Source organism: Tiliqua scincoides, chromosome 1 (assembly GCF_035046505.1).
Source record: "Tiliqua scincoides isolate rTilSci1 chromosome 1, rTilSci1.hap2, whole genome shotgun sequence".
NCBI lineage: Eukaryota > Metazoa > Chordata > Lepidosauria > Squamata > Scincidae > Tiliqua > Tiliqua scincoides.
In genome coordinates this window covers 66,691,983-66,717,689 of record NC_089821.1, presented here as the reverse complement: position 1 = coordinate 66,717,689, position 25,707 = coordinate 66,691,983, and the positions used below count along the sequence as shown (strand labels likewise).

Here is a 25,707-nt window from a genome sequence, read left to right as displayed (position 1 = left end):
TGTCCAAGGCAAGGAAAAAAAAGAAGCCAAGCCATGCTACAATGGAGTTTCCCATTGGATGCGCTGGCCTCCCTGATTGATGCCTGCCTTCCATTGGAGCCGTGCGGAGGCTGACATCACTCCGGGCAAGAGGGGCTGGGCTGGGCTGGGCTGGAGCGCACGGTTGGTCACCACCCAGCCTGCTTTGCCTTTGGCTGGGTGCAACTTCCATTTTAGGTGTTGGTGCTGAGCAAGGGGGAAAAGAAGCCAGGGAAAGGTCCCGCAGGAAAAAGAGAAGGGGAAAAGGAGGAGCAGGGAACCTTTGCATGGTTTTTATGTCTTTTTAATTAGAAATAACTCACTGGGACAGATTTCTCTCTGGGATTTTTTTTTTTGGGGGGGCGCTTTGTTCGCAGGCTGCACGCTTTTTCTGGGCTTTTTCTTGTGCTCCTTGTCCTCTTGTGTTTGCAAAGAGGCACAAAAAGGCTTCTGGTTCTGCACAGTCCTTGATCCCAAGTTGTCAGCCCCAGTCACCCAAGGCAGCGGGGTAAAAAGCATCCTGGAAGGGCTGCGTCGGAGACTTTCTTCTTGAGAACATCTTGCTTTCTTCCCCCATCAAGCCTTCACTGAAGAGAAGCCAAAGTTGCCTGGTTAGCATCCATCCGTGCCAGGGGCTGCGCGGCTCCCGAGGGAGAAGGAGAAAGCCACCGCAAAGGTAAGGCAGTGGGGCAATCGGTTCTCTTCTCTCTCTCTCCCCCCCCTTCCACTTTGATTTCATCGGGAAGGTCATCTGCACGGGGAGTGAGTTGCTCTGCGGGGCTCTCTGCTGCGCTCTCCCTCCCCCTTCCTTCCTTCCTTGGGGAGCTTGACGGAGAGGAATGCGGGCGAGTTCCTGGGGAAGTGGGCTTGACTTCGCGGTTGCAAGAAGCACTCTCTTGCCCTCCCCCCCTTCCTCCCTGAAAGACTTGCTTGGGACTGTGCAGGCTTCCTCCGTCGAGGCTCCCCGGCCAAGCAGGCTTCCAAGGGCACAGGGCTGGGTGGATCCCCGGTTGCCTTCCCCAGGTGCGCCTGGGTGGGTGGGGGCCGCTGTGCTGCCACTGGGACGCGAGCTCCAGAGTGAGTCAGAACTTTCCTCGTTGGGGGTGGTGGTGGGGACAGTGCCGCACTTACAGAAAGTGGGAGTCCCTCACCTTTTGATCGTGGAAGGTGAAGGCTACACAGAGAGAGAGAGAGAGAGTCGCGTCCCCTTATTGGGGGTGGTGTTGGTGGCCTTGAGTGTTCTTTTCAAAAGTGACTGGTGGCGATTGCAGAGGCGCTGAGCTTTTGGGGGGCTAACAGGCTGAACTTGGAACTACTTAGCGAACTTTGTTCTTGCAGCCCGCTCTGACTTGTGGCTGGGCTCAAATCTGGGGAGTGTCTTTGGAAGCAGGAATGTTGAAAGGGGACTGGCGCTGACTCGTCCTCCAAGAGTCACTTCTTTTGGGTCCAGTTAAACTCTGCTTGGAGGAGTCTCTGCACTTGGAAGTCCTGAACAGTCTTTCCCTAGAGGCTTCCTGAACTCTTGAAACGGGATTCTGGGGACTGTGTTTGCTGACATTCCTACAGCCCCACCCCCACGATTGCATTTTGGATGTCAGGGCGCTGGCTCTGTTAAGTCTTAAAGTAACTGTACCCTGATGGCACCATGTAAATAGGTGCTCTTTCCACTGGATAAAGTTTGGGATTTCTTGTTGGACTTTTGATGGCCATTGGCAGAAGTTCCTGGGGACCCTGACCCAGCAGGAACCTGTGGTTACTGGGTGATGGGGAAGATATGCCTTGCCAGCCACATGTTATAACCATTTTTAACCTCTGTGCCAAACATATTGAGAGTATGAACATTAAATGGAGAAGGGAGGTTAAAAATGCAGCTGCTGGAGGAGGAGGTTGAATGTGCCTAGAGACCTGTTCTGTGCCATTTTTGGTTCTTCCTGTTCTGTTCCTGTCCAGGTCCTCCAAGGTAGCCCGTTCTGTGAAATTACAGTAGTAACCTTTCTTGGCCACCAAGCCCATCAAGAGAGCTTGCTCCCTGTGGAGGCGGAACACAAAGGCACTTCAAAAAGGATCAGGGAGGGGCTGTCTGTCTTGGGTCTAATAGCAACATGGTTCGGTTTATGGTTCAGCAGGCACCATGTAGCGCAACAATCTCTCTTTAAAAAGCTAGAAATCCTGGGTTTTTGTGGTGAGGGGGAGGTGGGGTGAAAAAATGCATGTAGCAGAAAAAACTCATCTCCTCCCCCCACCCCACCACAAAGGAAGCCTGGGATTGACCATGTATCCTGCCATTCCTTTCTTCTCATGAGACCCAACATAAATGCCTTAATATGAGAGGGCAGGTAGTTTTAGGGGTTCTAGCCAGCATTGCCCACTTCTCCTCCTCCTCCTTTTGTTATGTTAACCATGACACTTAGGCTGAATGTACATTTCCTGGAGTGGTGAATAACAGTAAGAGCCTGGGTGCTTCTCATTCTTTTTGTCCAGAACTTGAAGCTTTGGGCAAGGGGGAAACATTGAAGTGAAGGGTTGTTCACAGTGAAGCTAGCAGACTGTAAACAATACATCTCATTTTTTTGGGTAGTATTTGTTTTATCCAAAAAAGGGACAGTTCAAGGGAGGTTTGAAGATGCAGAATACATTTGCTCTAAGCAGTGTAAGTGCACTAAATCATGAGTAACTTTGACTCTGTGTTTGCTTCCTACATGGATTACATCAAAAATATTTTGAGAGCAGGTTGGTGATGCTGGGATCTTGATATTGTTGTGAAGAGTAGTAATTTGTACACATTGCCTATGAAACATGATTGCCTTTGGAAGAAGCAAGGTTCACCACCTCAGTAGGTACCTGACTTGCTTCCGCTTGGGGTGGGGCAGGGCTCTAGGCTGTACACATGCAGAGGGGATTTCCACTACCTCCATTTTAAAGAGAACCATGGCTTCTCAAAAGTCTGTGGGGAATCTGTCACAGCTGCAGCTCATTCTCTTTCAAAGGAATTCTTTAGTAAACTCAACTATTCAGCCATAGTGATGTCTGAAGCTGGTGTGCTATCATGGACAAGAGTGTTGGATTAAGTGGACCAGGGTGCAATATGTCTCTTCCAGAAATTCACAGTCATTCTTCCTGTTGTAGTTGGGAAGTGCAATTTAGGTAGAGATTAAGGATATCTTTCAAGGTGGTTGTGAGGATAAAATGGAACAATGCTTCGTACACCACCTAGAGCCTCTTTAGAATAAGTGCTCCAGGTTCTACCCATTTAATCTGAAGGCTCTGCCTCTAACTCGAAAGGGACATAAATCTCTAGTATCCTTTGGCTGGTTGCTACACTAATGGCATTCCACAGGGTGTGTCATTAGCCTACTGTAGAAATCTGGAATGGACTAGGGATTTGTTTTTCTGCCTCTGCTGGGTGGGGAAGCAGCAAGGTTGAAAATCTGAGAATAGGGTGTAGCAATGCAAGGCAGGACAAATGTGTCTTGACAGCTCTGTGGTAGGAGGAGGAGCAGAATTGGAAGAGGCAGTGATGTGTAACTTGCCATATTACTTGCTTCCTATCCTTCCACTGGCTCTAGATGGGAACCTTTCTCCCATTCTTTCAACATGTGCTAATAACACTTTTTCTTTCTATAAAAGAATTGGCAAATTTGGCTAGGGTGGCTTCTGTTGTAACACTGTGTGTGTCACTGAAGAAGTGGGTAGGAGGAAGGAAGTGACATGCTGGGAGATCTATAGCCGTCCACTTCTTTAGATGAGTGGCTATTCATGTAGTGGGAATCTCTGGCACACATACACCACTTGATTCAAATAGACAACAGTTGATGTCGATATTCTGAACAGCAAGAACTTCTGGAATGAAGGTAGGATGAACTGAGGAGTTGGGTACTCTTTATGCTCTGCCATTGACTTCAAACTCTTGTCTGTGAACCAGTTTGCTTTCTAATTCTGTGTTTTAAAGAGTTTAACACACCAAAATTTGCTTCCAGGTCCTTTTATCAAAGGGGCTCACGATGGTGATGAGCCCTTTTGATAAAACTTTATTTTAATTCATATGTTTATACCCCACTTATCAGTCAGGACTGGTATCAGTAGCTGGAAGATCTGATGGGTTTAACGAATTACAGTGCAACTATTGCTAGCAGGAGCATTGGGATAGACAAACTGACAAAACTGAATGAATGGACCATGATCCTGTAATGTGAACTGGATAACTTCAGCAGCTTCTGTTCTGGTCATTGGGTGCACGTGGAAAACATTTTATGAAGAATCCTGACTACGTTTTAAGTTTTAAACTTAAAGTGTTTGTTCTTAAGTGTTCAAACTTAAGATTGAAAAGTGTTGCAAAATTGCATTCTCCCTAGATCCTGCCTTGGGTCAAAGGGGGTAGTAACAGTGATATAGAATAGCATTTTGATTCTCGGTCTGCTAGATAAACTCCTTGACAGATGATATTTAATGGCAGCGTTGACCAAGAATTTGAATGATCTTTAGACAAGTTTAAATGGCAGTTGGTGTAGTCCTGTCTGGCTCTCAGAACGTGAAAACTGGAGATCTAGAGTAGAACACCCCCTTGCCTTGGTGTCACTGAGGTCACTAGCATTGAGGGGTGGTGATATTGTCAGTGATGACTTATTACTGAACTCATCCTAGAAATAAGGTGATGAAAGATTTGCTGAGGTATTTCCTAATCGGAAATTGTAAGCTGCCTGTTGAGCTATTTTGAGTGTAGGGACAAGGAAGGCAGGTGGGCAAAGTTGATGGCTATCATTATTGGTGTCACTGAGTGTGGGTCACAGCTGTCTGACTTGAGGAAGCACAAACCATGATGGCTGTTCCTTCAAGTGGGGTTTCCTGTTTTGCGGCCTGTAGTAACCACAAGAAATGAAAGTGGGCAGGCATATTCAGAAAGCAATGACAGAGTGTTCACATTTTCTCACTGTTCACCTTGTCTCACTCATTTTTTCCTTCCTTCCTCTTGTGTTTCTTTCCAGTCCCCCCATCACACTGTCAAACTTAAATGGCAAGGAAATTTTGTTTTAAAAACTTTAGTTTGTAAGCCCCTTGGACAGAGCACTATTTTTGTTTCTCTTACTCTAGAGGACATGGATAGCCATCTCTAATGTTTGTTATAAAATTTATAGGGAAATGCTAATTTGTAATTGAGAAACGCATGCTTAGTCTTTCTATAGCAGCAAGCTTCAGCATTTATTGATATCTTGGCACATAGGCTGGTCCAACAGCAAAACCTATCAGGATAACTGATCCAGTGAGTGTCTATAACTAATCCATATAGTTGATTTCAGCTTTATTACAGGGGGAAGGGGTAGACTTAATTTTCAGGAAGTGGCATTCCCATTATAGGGTAGGGTAATACACCCTGATATACAATCAGGGTATATACAATCTTCCCTTTAGTTGCTGGGGATCCTGGGAGAAGGGAAGCCAGCTGGAATAGTGATGGCAGCAAGAACAAACCAGTACTGACAGCAAAGCCACTAGTTCTCCCCCTTGTATTCCCTGAACCACAGTTTCAGGACAAATGTCGAGAAAGTACATGTGATGTGAAGGCTGACTTGCTCAAACTGATTGTGTAATGATGGGCTGAAGAACTACTGATGGTTTTCATTGCCACTAGGAAGGCAATCCCATGCCTCTCTCCTAGTAGCAGCCCAGGTTGCTCTTGTTAAATGGGAGAAAGTCCTGTGACGTGCCCTTCGGCAGTTCTTCAGCTTACAGCTGGTGCCAGCACCCACATTCTTCAAACAAAGCCAAAAGCTGACTGAAGCTTGCCAGACAGTTCTCCTTAATGTGGCTGCCTACAGTCTCTACATATGAAACACCATTTTGGGGAAACAAGCTATAGAAAATATACATGCTACTGTTCTGCTCATGTTGTGCATTCTGGTTAAAGACTAAAACCAAGCTCCAACATTGTTGTGGCCTTTGGGGGTTGAGTCTCTCCGTCACTTTTTAGGTATTCCTAAAAATGTGAATCCATCTTCAGTTTAGATGTGGTATGTGGGCAAGACCTGGGCATATTTGGAAACATATTGTTCATTTGTTCCATGTCAGGGGTATTTGTGTGTGTTTGGAAAGCTGGAGTGTTGTGTATGGAACAACCTATGAGTTAAAAGTTGCAGATAAAAAGTGTCCCATCTTGTATAGAAATGATTCTTTGTCCTATTTTTTCTTGGAATATACCTCTTTAGGGGTCTGTCCTTTCTACGTATACAATACTATATTAGGGCTCTTGTTCTCCTCCTTTCCTTTTCCCCCTTCAAATTCTTTCTGGGGGGAAGTCTTGCTTAACACAGCCAGAAAGCAGCCCTGTTGCAACATCAATGCCTTGATGGCCTTGGATCTCTTTCCCCCTCTCTCCCCTTGCTGAAACCAGTCCCTCCTAATAGAAGGGCAATACATTGTAGTCCTCTGCATGCTATTGGCACGCCCCTTTCCCTGCCCTCTAGAGTAGTACATGCATTCTTCTGAGCATGTTGCTGCTTGTGCTTTTCTGCCACTGTATGAATCAAGCTGGTTTTGCCTTGATGAGGAGGAAGCCTGTGATACCTGCTTCTTGTTGGCGTAAATGTCTTGTCTGAGCCACTCCCTCCCTAGAAAATGGAAATGGATGGGAAACAATTGGATTATCCAGACTGTCTGTCTCTTGACTTCCCCTTTCACTGCCATTGCCTTTTACTTGATGATGCCCTCTTTGAATGGCTATCTCAGCCAGTGACACACAGAAAGTGTCACCCCAGTTCTTGCAGCTCTTGAGCAATAGGTCTGTGTGAAAGCTTGCCTGAATAATTCACAACCGATCTTAATCTGTGGCAACTCCAGAAACAACAATGATATATCATAACGTAGTGATTGTCATAAGGCAGTAACTGAAGTTTCGCATCTGAGTCACCTAGTTGGTGGGAGTGGGAGAAGGGGAAGTCTCTTGTATGAACTTTCGTTATTTGGAGACCTTCAGTGCCTAGGATAGATGGGACTGAGGTATGATCTGGCCAGTAGAAGAGTAACTTTAAAACTGTGTATCTGTGGTTTGGGAGTGACTGTATTCCTATTTCTAAACTTGGGGGGGGTGTGTGTGTGTGTGAAGAGACTAAGCCTCTTAAGAGGAAGCACTGAAAGAAAGGCATCCAGCTTCATATTGACTACTAGGGGTTGGGGTGCGGATGAGAATGGACGCATGGTTATAAAATACCATTGTTTGCAGCTGTAAAAGAAAGTAGAGGTTACTGATACTTGGATAAATAAGCATGGTGGTTTGATACTGTACTGTACCTTTAAAACCTTCTTTCTCCTCCCTTCTGACAAGGTAAAAATCCAATGTTCAGAAGGCAGTTTTGCCTTCTTTCCTGTAAGCTTCTGAACACAATGTCATTTCTTGTCTGACCAGGAAATGCTTGCTTCCTTCCCTGCTGCCTGAACAACAAAGGGCTTGAAAGCTGTTTGGATGTTTCCTCCCTCAACTGAAGAGCTTCTACAAGCCCTTTTTGCGTAACCCATTTTTGCCTGGCCCACAGGTGTATACATTTGGTCCATGTTGCGTATTGCAACGTTGGGCAGAAATGGCTTAAGCTGCCTGGCTGCAATTCTAGTTTATTCAGCTAGTTTATATCTTGGTCAGTGGCAGTTAATTACTGTAAAAATGTGAAATTTCTTGCTTCGCTGAGTTGTTTGGGTGCATATTTAATGGACAACAAAATGTTAGAGGAGCATTTGCCTTGTCCACCTTTACTTCAGTGAAATAACTTGCAAATGCTGAAGACCATCATCTGAGGGGTTGAAACCCTAGGCTTTATATATCTTCCTATACAGTTCTCTTTTTGTTTAGACTTTATGTTTCAGTTGGTCTGAGAGAAATCTGAGGAATCTATTGAATAAAGGAGGCAGGGTTGAAATGCAGAGGTTAACACCTAATATTCAAATGGCTAGGAGACTGTACTAATACTTGCATTTGGGGCATGCTGTACAGAATCTCCATCCTTTTTTTATGGAATGCATAACGGATGCATGGGAGGTATGTGGGAAGAGGTATTTCTACCTTACGCTCAAAACATAGAGGGTGACTCCTCAGAACATTTTAATCACTACTCCCATATCAAACACTTCTTTCCGTGCTGTGATGAAATAAGATTTCAGTGGTTTAACCTGCTAGGCAGGGGAAAGTCTGCAAAGTGTATGGGTGGGGAGTATGCCTTCTGGCCGACACTTTGAGTGTATTCATATGATTTTGAAAGTAAAATCTGGAGACTTTCATGGGAAAGTTACTGTGAAAGTTTGAGAATAGAAATATGTCACTGACTTAAAGTTTCCCCACAAGAAATTATTCTCAATATCTAACAAATGATTTTTATTGGATCAGCACTGGAAGTTGTTGTTCCCTGCCAGTTGGATGATAAGAATTTTTCATTGTCCTGCCCTTTAGAGTATGTGTTGTTTAAATATGTGTCCTACAGATCTGATATCGCCTGCTAATAATGCAGGTCATTGGTTTTCATAGTGAGAACTTGCACTCTTCCTCCCTGAATGGATGCATATCATGACAGAAACAAATGCAGTGTTGCAGGTCAAACAGATGACTTTGTTTCTAGTTAACTTTGCTCAGAACTGAAATAGCTTGGAATCCACAGCAGGTCAGCGTCATGCAAGATTTGGTCTTGTTCTTGTGCAGGCCTGTTAATGTATATGCTGCACAATGGACCTGCAGTACTTGTTGTTCCAGACTTCTGCTATTCCTGTTTGTTGGCTGAATTTATCTTGTTGTTTACAGACCATGTTTCTTTGATCTTGCATATAGATAAGGGGGGAAAAGGAAATGGTCTGGACCATACAGAAATGACGTGGAATTTGGGGACAGGCAATCCAAGTGGATAGGTAGATTTGATAGAGTGCCTTGATTTTCTTTTGGAGAAAACACAACTCCTTACTACATTACAGAAGTATGTCCTGCACCTAGTAGGTGAAGGTTTGCTGTCCTACTCCGGAAGATGATGCAATCTCTATAGTTGGCTGCATACTTCATGCTTGGATAAACAAAATCCTCCACCCAGTGAATCCAGAATCCAAATTCTGTGCAAGAAAACCTGAATTCTATAAGTTACACAAATTATGTATGCAAGACCCTGAAACCTCCCCTGAAATCATTGGCAATTCTATGCAGCAGCTTTTCTTCAGCAAATTTTCAAAAATTCAAAAGTAGCATGGTTCATATGTTTCATAACTCTCTGCCCTTTTATGAAAGTAACTTGCTCCTAGCTTTTTTAGATAGTGAAAGTGAAATATGGACTCAGTTGCAGCATATATGGAACCCTAATTATGTTTTGGGTCTTCTCATGCAAGAAAGTCCAAGTTGTGCATTTAAAATAGGATTGATATAACCTAACCTAATATTTGCAATCCTGCAGAAATGGTTTTTTCAATGAATGTTGAAACTTTTGGGAGAGGGGTGGCAGAGTAGAATCTCGGAGAGAGACTTGTAAAGAGCAGTAGAGTCTTTTCTTCGACTAGTTCACAAGTCTTTTCCAGCTACTGCTGTCAAACGCTTAAGGTGACTTTTTTCTGTAAGTACATGTGGGACCTTGGTATCCACTGATTTGACTCTCTAGTGATACCAAAGTCCACCTTTAAATGCCTTGTAAAAGGGGGGAAAAGCACCAAAATCCAATTTCCTACCTTCATGCTGGTGAATAATTATAATTTCATTCCATTAGATTCCATTATTCACCTCATCTAGTGGGTGAGTGCAGCACAGTGTCTATACCAGGGGTGCCCAAACCCCGGCCCTGGGGCCATTTGCGGCCCTTGCGGCCTCTCAATGCGACCCTCAGGGAGCCCACAGTCTCCAATGAGACTCTGGCCCTCCAGAGATTTGTTGGAGCCCGCACTGGACCAACACAACTGCTCTCTGCGTGAGTGTGACTGTTTGACCTCTCACGTGAGCTGCGGGATGAGGGCTCCTTCCACTGCTTGCTGTTTCATGTCTGTGATGCAGTAGCAGCAGTAAAGGAAAGGCCAGCCTTGCTTTGTGCAAGGCCTTTTATAGGCCTTGAGCTATTGCAAGACCTTCATTCATTCATATAAGTTCATCTTTAATATATTCATTTATTTAAACTTATGTAAATTCATTCAAATTTTAAATGTAAATTAATTCTTCCCCCCCCCCCCCGGGCCCCTGACACAGTGTCAGAGAGACGATGTGGCCCTCCTGCCAAAAACTTTGGACACCCCTGGTCTATACCAATGCATTCTGGGGTGAGAACAGAGGAGCAAGAAACCTGGAAGTGGGTCTTTAAAGGTATTTTTTCATTGGTTTGGTATCCACTGATTTTTTTTTTTTATCCACTGAGGGTTCTGGAATGGAACCCCTGTGGATAACGAGGCACTAACTATAATGAGATGTTGGGGCTAACTGAGATCCTGAAGATGTCGATCGTGCCACAAAAAATATGTGGTCCTTCACCTGTAGAGAGCCATGGAAGATACCACAGTACTTGGCTGTTTGGCTTAAAAGCAGCTTAATTTTGACATGTTTCCAACTGGATGCATTTGTGCAATCAACAATCACTGTTGTCCCTCCTTTTGAGAAGTAGAAGCTGATGCCATGGTTCCTAAAGCAGCTGTGTGCAGGAGGGGATACTTCCTTCATGCAGTACTTTGCTCTTAAGGTCCTGTGTGTGGGGAAAATCAACTGTTTCCAAATGACTTGGATGCATCCTCTGTAGAGTGGAGACATTAGATGGCAGTCATCTGAGGTGAATGGATCAACACTTTTGGTAACCTCTAGATCAGTGGTGCTTAAACTGTTGTGCTTAAACTTAAACACAGGAACCCACTTTTTAGAATGAGTCTGTCCGGACCCACTGGAAGTGATGTCATTAACCTGGAAGTGATGTCATGGCCAGTAGTGACATAATCAAACAAGAAAATTTCTAACATCCCCATATGACCAAATAATATCAATTAATTAATGAAGTAAGCAAATTAAAAGTTTATAATAAGCATAAGTTTAAAAATTTATTTAAAATAAAGAACCCTCCTAATGCTCCTAAGCAGTTACTGATCTGTTGAGAGGAAAAAAAGTTCCCCAAACATTCCAAAGGCTGCAATCTTATCCATACTTAGTTGGGAATAAGCTCCACTGACTATCATTGTTAAAAGCACATAAAAAGACAGGTCTGTAACATTTCCTCAAATGCAGTCACATACCATGGTAGCATCAAGTCCGATATATAAAAAATAAAATACTCGTTGTAATGAATGGGGACCGACCCGAAATTGTCTCTTGACCCATCTAGTAGGTTCTGACCCACAATTTGAGGAACGCTGCTCTAGATCAATTGCTGTGTCCCAGAGGTTGGACAGCTAAATGGGGGACAGGTGGTTGGGTGTCCAGAAGCAAACAGTAGCTGCTGGCTATCCAAGATTATCTCCTCCCACAAACAAGGTCCTGAGTTGATCCTGTCTCATGGGCAGATCTGCCTCCCTCTATAAGGGGTCAAGGTTGATGTAATGGTGGAGAGAGGTATAATTTCCAGATTGGGGTTTGAAGTATAAGGTCTAGGTAAAGTGCTCTCAAAGAGATGTTCTCCCAAATACCACACCTTTTCTCTTCTCCCCCCCCCCCCACACATGAAAGAACATGTAAAATTGAGTCAGCTGGGTGTTGGCCAGAGAAAGAAGCCACTAGGGATTCATTCTGTGAACAGTATCTAGGGAAGGCTAGAACTCCTGGCAAGTGCAGCTGACTGCAAAGGACTTTGCTCCTGTGTGGCTGATAGGCAGAGCCTTATCTCCTAAGAACACCAAGACTCTATTTGTCTTAGAGTTATAACAGAAAGCTGGATTGGTATTGGGGGTGTGGTTTTTTAGTAGGGCTGAAATGAAACTCCTGAAAGTGCGTTGAGCAACTGGACGAATTGGTTAGTGGTGTGCTGTGAGTCCCAAGGCACCTTTGGGTTGCATAGCACCTTTGATGCCACTGAAAAGGTCATGCCTAAGGCTTGAAATGTTACTGTAATGTGAATATTGGCTTGCTTGCCACTACAGGAAATGTAGAAGTGTATCTTGAGGAGTGCAAGCAAACTTTCTTTCCCCCTCCTTGGCTCTGCAGCACCCTGGAAATTCATTTCTAGGGTCCTCAAGGATAAGGGGGAATTCAGCAATGATTGCCCCCCCTGCATAAATGCAAGGGCCTTAGATTTTTGCACAAGAGGCACTTAGATACAGGATACTGTGTTGATGGGTATAGTTTTCCAAGCATATAGATAACTGAACAAGGATTTTCTATGTGCCCATTGTCTATTGTACCAAAATTGCTGTTTTGCTGCTGTTTTCTCTGCCCCCCAATCGCTGATGCTTCAGCCGCAAGCCAAGCCTCTTAATTGCCTCTCTAGTCAAATCCTACACTGGGTTCTGGAGGGGGGAAGGAAGGGAGTCAGGAAGGGTTGTTTTGCCTCTAATGTGATAAGGTGCTGTACTGGATAAAATGGAAGCTCTCGCTGCTGATTGGTGGCCAGGCTACCCTGGAATGCTCTGGCCCGTTTCCCAGAATCCAGTACTCTGTGTTTGTTTGTTTCTGAGCCCAAGGTCTGGTGCTACTGTGACAGGAAATGGGGAAGCTGGAGTGGAGGGAAGGGGTGGGGGGGAGAGAGAAGGGAGACGTCTGTGTATGTGCTGTGAAATCCCTTTGTTCCCAGAGCTCAGCTGCAAATTCCCACAGAGAAGAGAGTAGCCTTTGTGTGGCAAAAGGATTTCCAACTTGTGAAGCTCCTATGCTTTGAGGCAAAGAGTGTGACTCCAGATCTCATCCATCCAGATCTGTGTTTGGGGATGCAAGAGACTGCATACAAAATATCAGTGACATATCTTTCTATGATTATGTATAAATTGTGGGAGCTCCCATGCATGTTTGGCATGACGTACTATGCAAGGCAGTTGACGTTAGAAATATTCATAAAAACGCTCTTACCGTTACAGGAGCACATACCAGCAACAGTATAACTCGGGTGGTAAAAAGCACAAGTCAGGAGGTCTGGCTCAGTTGGTAGAGCTGCCGTCTTGTATGCCTGAAGATCTGAGGCTGCCAGTTCGAAACAACTGGAAGTACCCGAGAACTGATGACATGCTGATATACTGATGAGCTGACCCTAGGTGGCAGTCGAATGGACCAGAGAGAGGCCAGACAGGGAAGGAATCCAGCTGGAAAGAGGAGTTCTATGACATACTAGAACTATTAAATTGTAAAAATCCCTGGGGGGGGGGGGGAGGGTTTAGAACAGCCTGCCTATATAAATGGTCTTGGATTAAAGTCTGAGGAGAAATCTGATGACCAAAGAAAGGCAGTATTTAAATGCCTGCATAAATAAATAAATAAATAAATAAATAAATAAATTTGTCCTCCCATATCTAGATATGGTATAGCTATTGTGCACTGTAGCAACTATGCTTACAAGTGAGGTGTTTGATCATGTAGGCACTCCTGGCAAGTGTATATAAGGCTAATATATAAATGCACTACTTACCACTGCTGCAGGGGTTGGGGAATGTTTGTACTGGTGCCAGAATAGTCTTCAGTGGCTTCAACTGATTCACTAGCTTTCTGCCTTGCTCTTTAGATGGAGGCAGAGCCTGCTGGCTTTCAAATAACAGCTTGATGTTTGTTTGTGATATCCATGCCTTACCACCATTGTCTTGCCCTAGAACTAGCAAGAGAACTGACTCCCAAATCACCCTGGTGCATGTTGAAGGTTGTGCTTTTTAGTTGCCGGTTAGAGGTTACTGTGTTCTGTGCATCTGTGAATTCTAATGCTTTCAGCCCCCCCCCCCGGTCTGTAGTGCTGTCTCATCTGTCCATAGCCAGAAGCAAAGTATATCTCACCTTTGTTGTTGCTTATACACCCCCAAGAATGGTGGCTGTATCTTGGCCTTGCATTGCTAAGCTCATGGCTCCTGCTAAGGCAGCCCTCAAAGAGCACATACAAACCTTTCTTTGATTGTCCAGAAGGACAGCTGCCCTGCAGCCAGATTGCTGACATACCACTGGAACAATCCCTTCCCTCTATTCTGCTGCCGACTGGGCACCATTTCCCTTCCTGTTATATGCTCCGCATTCTCCCTTCCCCCTTCACCTTGGAACTGCTACTCCCTTCCTGAGAGACTTGGGGTGTGACCATGGTCTGAACAGACGGGGGCTTCTGGTGAGTTCCCTGCCTTGCCATTGTTTCTGTGGAGTGAGGCTATTCTATGTCTGTTGCTCATGTGTGAAACTCTGTGTTCTGGTGTCTTTTTCCTAAACATAAGACTAAGCACACTTGATCACTGTGTTTCCAGTAGCAGGAGAGTGTTAGTTCTGGTGTGGCTTTCTGAATACATTGAAAGATCTCAAAGCTACTGTTTTTGCATGTTACTTCCTCCTATTTCTCCCCCCCTCCCCACGTTGAAGGTCCATTTTCTCTAGGCTTTGGACAAACAACCCTCTCCTACCTTTTCAAGTATTAAAATCATTCCCCTTCATCATGGAGTTGTACTGAGTAGTCTTTTGAGACTTGATAGATTCTTGTTGCTTGCTTCCCCCTTAATCTCATATATATTCTATCTAAATTGTAGCCCTTGTTTTCCCCCAGCCCTTATCATTGCTTTATCATCTCTCTCCTAGCTGCTTAGCTTTCCCCTTATATGGCCAGGTGAGGCTTGTTTGGGTGTAAGCTGGGACACTGGTAACTTTCGAGAGTCCTTCCTGATTAGGCATGTAATCTTCATCCCTTGAGGGTGCTGTGTGTAGGTTAGGGAGCCAGATGAGTCTCTTAAAGAGATCAGATCAACTAGTTCAACCAGTCTTATGTGTATGACACAGGTTGGGGCGAAGCCTTGCCTTTCTGCCTTGGGCCAGTTCTAATCAGTGAGGGACACGCCCTGCATGCAGCCCAGGAGCTGTTGCTGAAGTCTGGCCGATTGCAGAAAGGACTCTGCCTGCCTGGTGCCCTTAACATTCTTGCCTGCATAGGGAGTGGCAAAATGTTCAAAGTCCAGACAAATTAACAAACAAAGCTATCGCATGGGGCTCTTTCTCTGCATTTCACAAAAGGAAAGTGCTTTTTCTGTAGAAACAGGAATTGGTGGAGTATGGAAGTGAATCTTGAAACGAGTAAATGGAATACAAACCTGGAACATACACTGTCTTACTTGCAGTACAAAAAAAGAAAAATTCAGCCACAGAGGATCTAGGTTTTCTGCAGTTGTTTGCTCTCCTGGATAAGACACTACAGGCAAGGATAATGAACCTTGTGTGTTCTGGCTATTTGACTGCTTACTAGAATGAACAGATGCCATTGTTGACTAAAATGCTATTGCTATCCAAAGATGTGCTCCTGGAACACACACTTTCTGTCTTAAGGTGAACTCTGAAGCCTATACAAAGCATATAAACTAAGTACAAATGAATGTGTTTATGTACAATATGCATCTTCTGCTAGTTAGATGAATCTCATGGAGATTCCTCCTACCCCTTGATCCGACTTCACACACATGCACTATATTTCATCATCAAACTTGCTGACCAACACATTTCAGTGGTCTTCCTTGCAGCTTCTGTGGGCTAATAAGGATATCCACTTCTTAGTAAAGGCTTAGGTATGTAGAGACAGAAGACAGTACATTGCTTCCACCTGTATCCAGGGTATAGACACCTGTCAGTACTGCTGTAGAGGTTGAACAGAATCTGCACTATCCTGTTAAGAGCAAATTCCTATTCCTCTGACTCAAATCCTTAAACATGTTTCTCCCAAAGTTCTAGAAGTGCAAGGGGCTGGCTGAGGACATTGAATAGTGAGAAATGGAGCAAGTGGCTTAGTGCACAGCTGTGCCCCTGTTTTTGAGGATATACACTGACAGGACATTGTGTGAGAGGTCAAGGGCTGATATTGTAAGCATGGTGAGTTAGGGGGAGTTGAGCAGCAGTGGGGATGGATTAAGAGGTTGAAGCAAACTTCTTGTGAAAGTGGGTGTTGAGAGGCACAGAGTAGGGGAAGGGTTTTTCAGCAAATAAAGAGGGGGGAGACTGGGAGTAAGGGCCATTTCTCACATTCTGTTGCAGAAAACCCAGGTACAGCTAATACTGGCTCCCTGACTAGACCTGTATGAAAAGTGATTATTTGCATTTATATTTCTTCATATTCATATTTAAAAATATGAAGAGGCTTTATGGAAATTACTGAATATGAAGAGAAGATTGTGTGTTCCCTACTTGTTAAGAGTTGGCCAACCCAGAAAATTTGTGCCTCTGTTCTCCCCCCCCCCCCCAGCCCTTGCCATGTTCTCAAAACTCTTGGACACATGAATGTGACAGGATAACATGCATACATCATTCACAAATGAATCCTAGTTGAAATGATTGTTTAATCCGTTCAAAGCTGTTGGTCACTTGTGAAGCTGGAATTATGCCTCTAATCTAATGAATGAATCCTAGGGTGTATTGATCCTATTGGGGGGGGGGCCAAATTCCCAGGCCAAATTCCCAAATTCCCTGGCCAAATTCCCAGGCCACTTGGAAATTCTTCTTTGGGCAGCTTGTTTACATGGGAATGTAGGATATTAATTGCCTAGATCTGCAGGGAAGTGTCCACATCAGGACTGTATCAAATTTGGCTTAGTGCTTGGGGGTGGAGAGATTCTATGGAGCTTGGGGGTTTGTGCTTGGGGGCCTCTAGTTTCCTGGTGCTGCTTTCACATTGGGGTTTCTTGGTGGCCTCCAGATGAGGTTATGACAGGAGGACTCAAATGTCTGTGATGTTTTAATGAGAGTGATTTAATTTGTTTGCTTATTCACTGTTCTTTGAGTTGAGTGCAGTACTTCCATATATCTGCTTTGCTGTATGATGCTTCCTCTGAGGACTAATGCAAGATAAGAACATGAGCTATGAGCTAGAACATCCATGGTTTATTAGATTTTCGAAGGCTACTCTCCTTCCCAGCGTCTGTTCTAATGTGTAATACTGAGGTTAGGTCACTGAGCGGTTGTAACAATTCCTGGAGTGCATGTGAAGAACTTTCACATACGCTTAATATTTAAACTTTTAAATGGATCCTTTTGAATGACCGTGAGTGATTTCGGTTTTTTTCTGTGAGAAGGGCATAGAGAGGCACAGTTTGAGGTCAGATGTGGAGAAAAATTGTCCCTAAAGCTTTTTACCCAGTTGGTCTCTTCTTGGATAACACATATGGTCAGTGGCATTGTTCTTGTACTTGGGGTAAGTAAATATTGGTTAATATTTTGCTTTTTGGCCATGAGACTTCAGGGACCTCTTCCATTGTGCGTTCATAGACGTATTGGCAACCATTAACGCTGCATATTTTTTTAAAAGTGTGAGAGAAGATGTTGATTTTACAGTTTTTAGGCCAGTGTCTATTAGTCATCTCTGTCTGAAAGCACCTGAGACACTGGATTTGGCAAGAGTATCCAAGGAGGTTAGCAATTACCTAGATATTTGCTGTTAGCTACTGCTGTTTACCTGTTTTGTGACTTGTACTTGCTGTTTTTATATGCAGTTAGTACAGGTGGAGCCTATTTATCCACATTAGTTCCATTCTGTGACTTGGCACGATTAGCAAAAAATGCGTTGTGCTAAATTCCATAGAGTTACGCAAATACACTGCAGCCTGAACTTCCTGATGGAAGGAAACTAAGGCAGCTGTTATCAATCCCCTCCATACTCAGCCCTCCCCATTGCCAGCTGCCTGGCTTCTTTCACATGCGCTCGCGCTCCACCTTGCTTCACATGTTCTGGCTACAGAGAAGGCCTCCCCTTCCCCTCTTCAGCCTCTTTGCTGGCTCAGGGGCTTCAGGATTGTTACTGTTCCTTTGCAAGGGGAACCTCTTCCATGGCTCCAGGGCTATTTCACTCCCTGGGGGAGGCAGAGCCTTTTTGCAGTGTTTTGGGCTGCCTGGAAATGGAGCAAGAAAAGGAGGCAAAGGTGTGTGTGACTTTTGGTCCCCCCACCCCATTCTCGTTGAGACAAATCCACAAATAAAAAATCCGTGGATAAATAGGCTGCACTTGTATAACTGAAAATATTTGAGGGATGTCCTTGTCTGAAACTTACACATGTTCTTTGAAAGCTTCTTAGAATTGTAATCCCATGAGCATAAAACTGCAGTTCACTAGCACTTCCACTTTTCCCACAAGCAAGATGCCACAGTGTTGTTTGTTGGGAATGGGGGGTTCTTGAATGGTTCCCATCTCCATTAACGTCAGGAGTGGATGTATGCTTGGTATTCACAATTGAGCTCTAGTAATGAGATTAAAGAGTTAAGCAGCAGCGATATGGCATCCATCATGAACATGAACTACTTGATAGGCACTGCAGTAAATGTCAAGACCTCCATTTGGAAAGGCTTTTGAAATTGTTCTGATCTCATCATGGCTCTTGTACTGTCCATTAGCTTGTATAGAATGAGCTTTTTGAGGACACTGTCTCCTTGCAAGCTTAGCCATAGAAAATGAACTTGTGTTAGCTCTTGCTGGAGCAATACAGATACACTCTTAGTAGAGAAGGTTGACTGGTGGTCCTCATTTTGCAGAGCTATGTGTTCTTTCTTGACTCCCGTGTTTGAATGAATCTAAAATTTAAATCATACAGTTGTTCCCAAACTGTGGGTCAGAACCCATTGATGGGTCGCCAAAGGGTGATGGAAAAATCTGATAACTAATTTCCTGAAGCTATTCAAAAATCAGTTTTATGTAGCTACTAACTGCCCTGCAAGGAGCTGAGCTCCTGCAGTTCATGAGCATATGTAAATATAGGGAGATAAATGTTGTGTGTCTTTCTGGTTATTATAAATAAAATTATTTCTTTATAGATCTCCTTTTTTTAAAAGTTTGATAAACCTAGGTTTATCCTAGGTGGGTCCTGATAGTCTCATTTTAAAAAGTGGGTCCTGGTGCTGAAAAGTTTGGGAACCACTGTCATAAGTTTTGTTTTTTTTTTTTGCTCTGAAAAATGTGGAATCTGTTCTTGCAAGGCAGAAATGTACTGCTGTGGTCATTGCCTGCCTGCAACATATAGGTTTTGCTTACATTTTCACAGTGGCTGCATTCAGCCATAACTTTCCTACTGTGCTTAAACTTTGTCTGACATGCTGGTGGTTTGGCTTGGACTAGATTAGCCAATGTCGACTCTTGTGTGAGTGAAGTCCTGAGTTTGTAGGGTGAGATTTTTGAATACTCTGACCAACATTCAGGCTGTCTGAATTTGTACTGATGGAGTTCAAACATTGTCCTCAAAACCTGAATCAGTGACGAGTGCAGAAGCATGAGGACTTCCAGTTTTGCTTTTAAAAGGTTGTACCACTAACCCTTGATTGGTAGGGAAAACCTGAAGAACATGCAGTTTCCTTTACATATGGTATCTGATTCTGAATTCACTTATCATAGGGAATGTTTTTCCTTTCTGGCTCAATTTACAGTAGCTCCAATGATGGGTGCCTCATTAAGCAATTCAGTCCCCCTTGGCAAGAAGTAGAGCATTATATGAAGAAGGATGACTTGTTAAGAACATTCTTGCCTGCCACCTTAAACTGTAAGCTGAGCTTCAGTATGCTCCCTGTTTATCTTTTTGGAAAGCCCTGATAGCTTCAGAAATCTATGTCCACACTCTGTAGGTATCTTGGCTTATGGTTTTGATCTCTTGAGTTGTATTAAATACAAGTCGCAACATGAGGTGTCCAGGGACTTCCAGTCTGGGGCATGACAGCCTTACAAATGTCTTTTGCAATTCCTGATGTGAGGGGGAAAGATCTAAATATGTATGACTCATTCAGGGAAGTTGGTGGGAGTTGCTGTACTGTACATACAAGAGTGCTGTAGTCACAGCCACATGATGTGGGGGCTCCTAACTTAGGGCAAAATCCTATCCAATTTTCCAGTGCTGGTGCAGCCATTCTAGTGGGGCATGCACTGCATCCTGAGGTGGGAAGGCAATCACAGAAGCCTCCTCAAAGTATGGAAACATTTGTAGTTGTAACCAGTTGTAACAATTGCAGCTGTAACTAGTGCTGGAAAGTTGGATAGAATTGGGCCCTCAGTTGCCTGTCACTTTACACATTTTATAAAAAAGAATGGAGATGAAGGCTGCAGTTTATGCATGCATTATTGGCACTAAGCTCTACTGATCATGGGACTTGTATGTTTAACAAGAAGTATGGTGGTGACAAATGCACTTTTTATCTTCAAAAAACAGTGTGAGCTGTTGGACATAAGCTAAAGACCATTTTCATCTCCTTATGAACTTGCATATCTTCTAGCTGGTTGTGGTTGCAAGTAGGATACAGGAGTAGGTGGCCTTATTTAGCAATTGTGTTCATAGGAAAGATTAGTGCAGTGCAAGATGAGCCTGTACTGTGTTGGGACCCACTTGTTAAAAACATGCCTTTGTGCCTTCTTGGCTTGGTTCTGATCTAGGCAAAAAAGCATGCTTAGATTTGGGTGGTGGTGTTCACTCCCGCAGCTTCAAGCAGTTTCTGTACTTGCCACATTTGGACAAAAGTACAGTGGAACACAAGGACTCTCTTCTTCCTCACTATGTTCAGTTGTCTTCCTCCTTTGTTTTGTACAGGAAAAGGCACACCAGCTGAAGGACTCTGACAGTTACAGCAACTCAGTAGGCCTCTTTAGGATCTCTGCTGTAGTTTCTCACTTCTCCAGGGAGCACCTTTAGTCAGGCTTTGTCCAAATTAATGAGATGTGAATGGCTTATGGCCCATTGGTACCGAAGAATGATCCCAGAGTTGTCTTGTGTAGCATGGTGGTAAATAGCATGAAGAGTGAGTTGAAATTCCTGTTCAGATGTCAGTGGAGTGTGAATTTTCTAGGTGGCCTTGGTGGCTACTCAGCCTCTCAGATTCAGTTTCTTTTTGGTGGTAAGGAGATAATGTTGGCTTGCCCTGTAGGCCTTAAAGTTAGTGAAATGATGGAGTACTTTAAGCACTTAAGCAAAGTTCTGTATAAATATATGGCATTATCCATACTGGTTAGTATTGCTGAGGAACTTGTAGGTGCTGCTTAGTGATGGGGAAGAATGGTTCTGTTGGTGCTCTATCTTTGAAAAAATCTGAATCTTATCCTCTATCCAAAGAATGTAGAAAATGCAGTGAGATGCTTATCGGATAATTAATGAAATGAAACCATGGCCTGAGTCACAGGCAAACCCTGAACTGAATCTGTTTCTTGAAGTCATAGATGCCTTATCCTCTAATTGCCAACTCAGAAGCAACCCCATTGTTAGCCTTCCTCAAAATAAGCAAAAATGTGTGACTTTTAATTGATGCAGGTTTCAGAATTAGTGTTATTGTACAGAACATGTGCACACCCCTGCCCTGGATGTATGGATTTGTCCTCAGAATTGCTAATGCAATGTGTGTCCACTTTGAAGTGCTGTTTTTCAAAGCATTGAGCTCTAAGAGGGGGCACTGGGAAGCCTGGGGGCTGTAACTTTGCACATATTGCCTTCTGATCTTTTGAATGGAGGAAGCAATGCAGGAGCACAGGAAGGAGACTTGGTTGCTTTGCTAAAATTGTCTCCCTACTGCATAGGCATTAACATACTGTATTTAAGACTTAAACATCCAAACATGTATGTGTTGGACTAACAGTTGGACCGCTCTAGGCCTTGAACTCTCATGACTGATGTGGTGAGCATTGGGGCATGGACTTGAATATAAGCTGTGTTAATAAGGAACAGGGTAGGTTCCTGTATTGGATGGAATCTAATTGGGCATTTCCTCTTTAGTAATTGTGGGGAAGGACTTGTTTTTCTGGTAGAAGAGAATTTTGCCCTGTCAGCCTATGTTGTGTCTGTGTACTATACAGTGTGCCTTCCTTATCCTCCCACCTCCTCAGAAGACCTCTAGGATGTGACCAGAAGCCATTCCCGGTAGCATCTGGGAGGTATTCTGAAGTGTGGGGAGACCTGCAGTCCAATCCATTTGCTTTCCCCGGCCTCAAACACCCTGCGGACAGGATTGGAAGTTGTGGGTGCAAACCGCAAGTGGCTTCCATTTGCGTCGGATGCCCATAGAGTGGGCTGCAGGCTGGCACAACCTCCAAAGGGCCTGGTGCAGCAACAAAAGTAATCAAGGTGCCAGGACCCTGTCTACATCTGGGACAAGCGTCAGTGGATTTTGATATCCACGGTGGGTCCTGGAACAAATCCCCTGCCAATACGAGGACTCACTGTTTGTTCTGTTGGGTTGTGGGTTTGCTCTTTAGCCTGTGACTTGGTCAATAAATTGCACACTCTCAGTCTTTAAATATAAATGGTTGCAGCTTTGTCTCCTGTCAGTTTTTCGTCTTGCAGCCACAAGTATGCCCTAGAGCTTGGGAAGAGTTGCAAGTGTCACATTGGACGTGCATTGTTGGCATGTGATATCATTGCACAGTACCAAAGCTGATGATGGACTTGGAGCTAGTGGGCTGCCCACAATCTGCAGCAGTCCTAGAAAGGAAAGAACAGGGAGTGTTTTTATGGCCTCTTCCAGACCTTGGATGCATCTTTGTTGCAGAGCTACACTGCTTTTGGCAGAGGAAGATTACAGGGTGGAGGCCATCAGATGGCAAAGCATGAGACAGTCTAAAAGCAAGCTAACAATACCTTCTGGGTCAAAGTCCTCTTGGTGCCAAGGTGTCTGTTCTAAAATGAAAAAAGCGAAGAATTGCTGCTTTGGCAACTAAACATGTGACTTAAAATGTGACAATGTGATGTATTGCCCAGCAAACCAAACTTCTGTAGTTGGTGATCTACTCAAAATGTTATCCTAATGTCGCCATTTTCAGGTAGCAACTATTTTTATGCCTCTTTTTAAATGTCCTTATTTGCAGTACTCAAGTGATGGAACAACAGTTTCAGATTTGAAACTATTGATGACCCTCCATCCAGGGCCAAGCTCACAATATAGAAAAGTGTACTGTAGTTCTGCATATGTTCATACTTTACTGGCATAAGGCTATCTTGGTAATGTACACCAGACACTTCCTCCCAGATCTGTCTCTGGTATTTTAGGAGGGTTCTTTTGCATGAGTGTGACGCAGTGGGATTTACTCATGAGGAGATGGGTAGGGCTCTACGTTGATGCTGTTGGACCATTGCAAGATGGGTTTGTGCATTCAGATAATGGTTCTGGGATTCTGTTACGTTTCTGTCTTCTCTCCCCTTCCTAAATTTCCGCTTCAAATAGTTCTGTTCATGACCTTATGTATAAAATCTGTTTTAAGGGCTGATGTCTCACAAACACTGTGGGAAAGCGAGTTGAAGTGCTATCTGTCTTGGAGACCAAACTAGTCCAAGCATGTTGATCTTGCCTTGATTCTGCTGGATTTTTTTTCTAAAACTCTGCCTAAACTAGCATGCTTGAACAAGTTATTTGGAGGTGCACTTTTGTTCTGGAGGGAACCCCCTGCAGCCCCCCTGTATCTGTGTTCCATCATCCTACCAGAGTGTTGATATCAATTCTTCTGGGCCCAGAGTTGACAACTTCAGACATGTATGTAGAATGTATCCAAATGATGGTGTGGAATAGTGTTACTTGTAATATACCGCCCCTCTTCTTCCCACTTCTATCTTCCACGGCCTTGGAGCCAAAAATTTCCATAATGATGCCAAACTAATAATCAACTTTCAGAAAACAAAGTCATAAACTCCAAGTACAAACCTGGCAATAATTATCAATATCCAAGGATGGAGGGTAAAAACATGGAGGTTTAGTTTTTTGTGTATGTTAGGAACTTATTCATGTTAACCTGAAGAAGGGGGTGTGTAGACATCACTCTGGAACCTCTCATTTCACTGCAGTACTACTGCTAGTGGGAAAGAGTTCATTCTACTACAGGTCTCTCTTTTCACAGTAAACTTCACTGGTTTTGTATTATGAGTGACACTTTCATTTTAGTAGTTTTATTGTGAGCCATTTTGAGTCTCTTGAGAGAAATGGTGGAATACAATTGTTTAATTCTAATTTAATCCTAGATCCATCCTTACTTCCTTTGCTTCTTTCCTTAAGTTCACATTTGTGTATAACTTATTTTATCTCCTTCCTGCTGTGTCTGCAGCCTTTTTTCTCCTGCTTCCTTGCTGTTGGTGGCTGGGCTGCTTCTCCCATGACTTTCTGCACTTAGACCAGGCTGTGCCTTAGCCAATCAAATCAGACCGCCTTCCTTCACAGGTGTGTATTATATGGAAAATTAATCTTAATGAAATATCTGCTGATGTGCTGGGTTCTGTTCTTGACTGACCATGAAATGTTGGGAATTCCTCCTGTGGTAAGGGGAGCAGAAGTCCCAGGGTAGAATCAAATGTGGGTATTCTCTCCTTCCACTTCCCCAAATCCACTATTCTGTCATGCATGGATTGTCTTTTTAAAAAATACAATTTTACAATTTCATTGAAGTGCAGTGTCCCAAGCATTCCTGTTTGCTACACTGGCATCATCCCTCGGATGGGGGATCTATGTAAAACAGCTTGCTCTTATACGTACATCTTGGCCTTACAAGAACTGCCAGCAACATTAAGGCTGCACCATCGGCTTTGAGCCAATAAGATGGTGGAGGAAGGATCCTTGAACTTGTTTGAAGAGTACCTTAGCTTTAAAATCCTGAGGTTCTCGCAGTCCTTTTGATTCTTGCATATAGATGCTTCTCCTTGAAGTTTTGCTGCTTCCCAGCCATTGCTTCTCAAATGTTGTATATACAAGGCTGTGCACATTTTATGAAAAGGAACTGCACATTTTTGTCCTCCAGATCATCATAAATCCATAAATGTAAACTGGATAGACCCGGAACCACCATGAAGTAGTGGTTCTCACGTGGGAACGTAGTCTAGGAATGGTATGCACACCATTACATGTGGTAAACGTTTCATCTGTGAACGTGGTGGGGAGCTGTAGTTTCCTGCCGTAAATACATGTGTCAAAACAAGGTGTTGACACTGGAACCCATCTGGAATTGTATCTCTTCTTGCCAAATATTTTGGTACATGCCCCTCACCTTGTTGCCTATATAGCCACTGTTTGGCTGGATTGTAGATAACTTAATTTCTTCCCAAATAAGCTTTTAAGTGGAGGAGGCTATATGACACTGGTGGGACTGCATAAGATTAAAAACATGTAAGTTCCTGTTCTGGAAAAAAGGACCTCTGGTTAGCCAGACTAATTGGGTCTGGAAGTGCTAATGTTGTAGAATTTGGAAATTGGAGCCAGATTATACAAGTCACACAAATACTGTAGGTGTTCTCTTTATGATATAAATAGGGTAACAAATAGTTCTTGGTTTGTGTTGGAAAAACAGGTTCCTTCTACAAGTCTTTCTTGCAGAGACTCCTAGTGCTAGAGCCTTAATCTAAATGGTTCATGAATCCTAAATAAAATGTAATCCAAACTTTCCAAGGCAGGATTCCCCATGCCATGCAGAAAATATCCTCTTGCATTAACCTCCCTCACCCTGCTCATAGTCTCCTGTGCGCAGTATGAGATTCAACAGTGTGCATCATGCTGGAAGGGTACCCACATTTGAGGATATTGTTAGTATCCTAACATTAAGTAAATCTAGCCACATGGGAAGTAGAAAAGTCCTTACTCTGCCTAGGACAAACTTCTTCCTCAGCCCCAGTTTAGTAACTAGTTAATTTCTGGGTGCTTGTGCCTTT

General features: G+C 43.7%; 1 protein-coding gene across 3 annotated transcripts in view; it reads left to right on the top strand.

Annotated features, from left to right (window-relative positions):
* The first annotated feature begins 594 nt into the window (after positions 1–594).
* The window catches only part of CTNND1 (catenin delta 1), a 56,615-nt gene continuing 31,502 nt past the window's right edge, over positions 595–25,707 (top strand). For all 3 annotated transcript variants that reach the window (XM_066611360.1, XM_066611359.1, XM_066611357.1), the window contains exons 1-2: positions 595–694; positions 24,117–24,229. The gene's annotated coding sequence lies outside the window, so the exon portion shown is untranslated. The remainder of the gene's footprint in view (positions 695–24,116; positions 24,230–25,707) is intronic.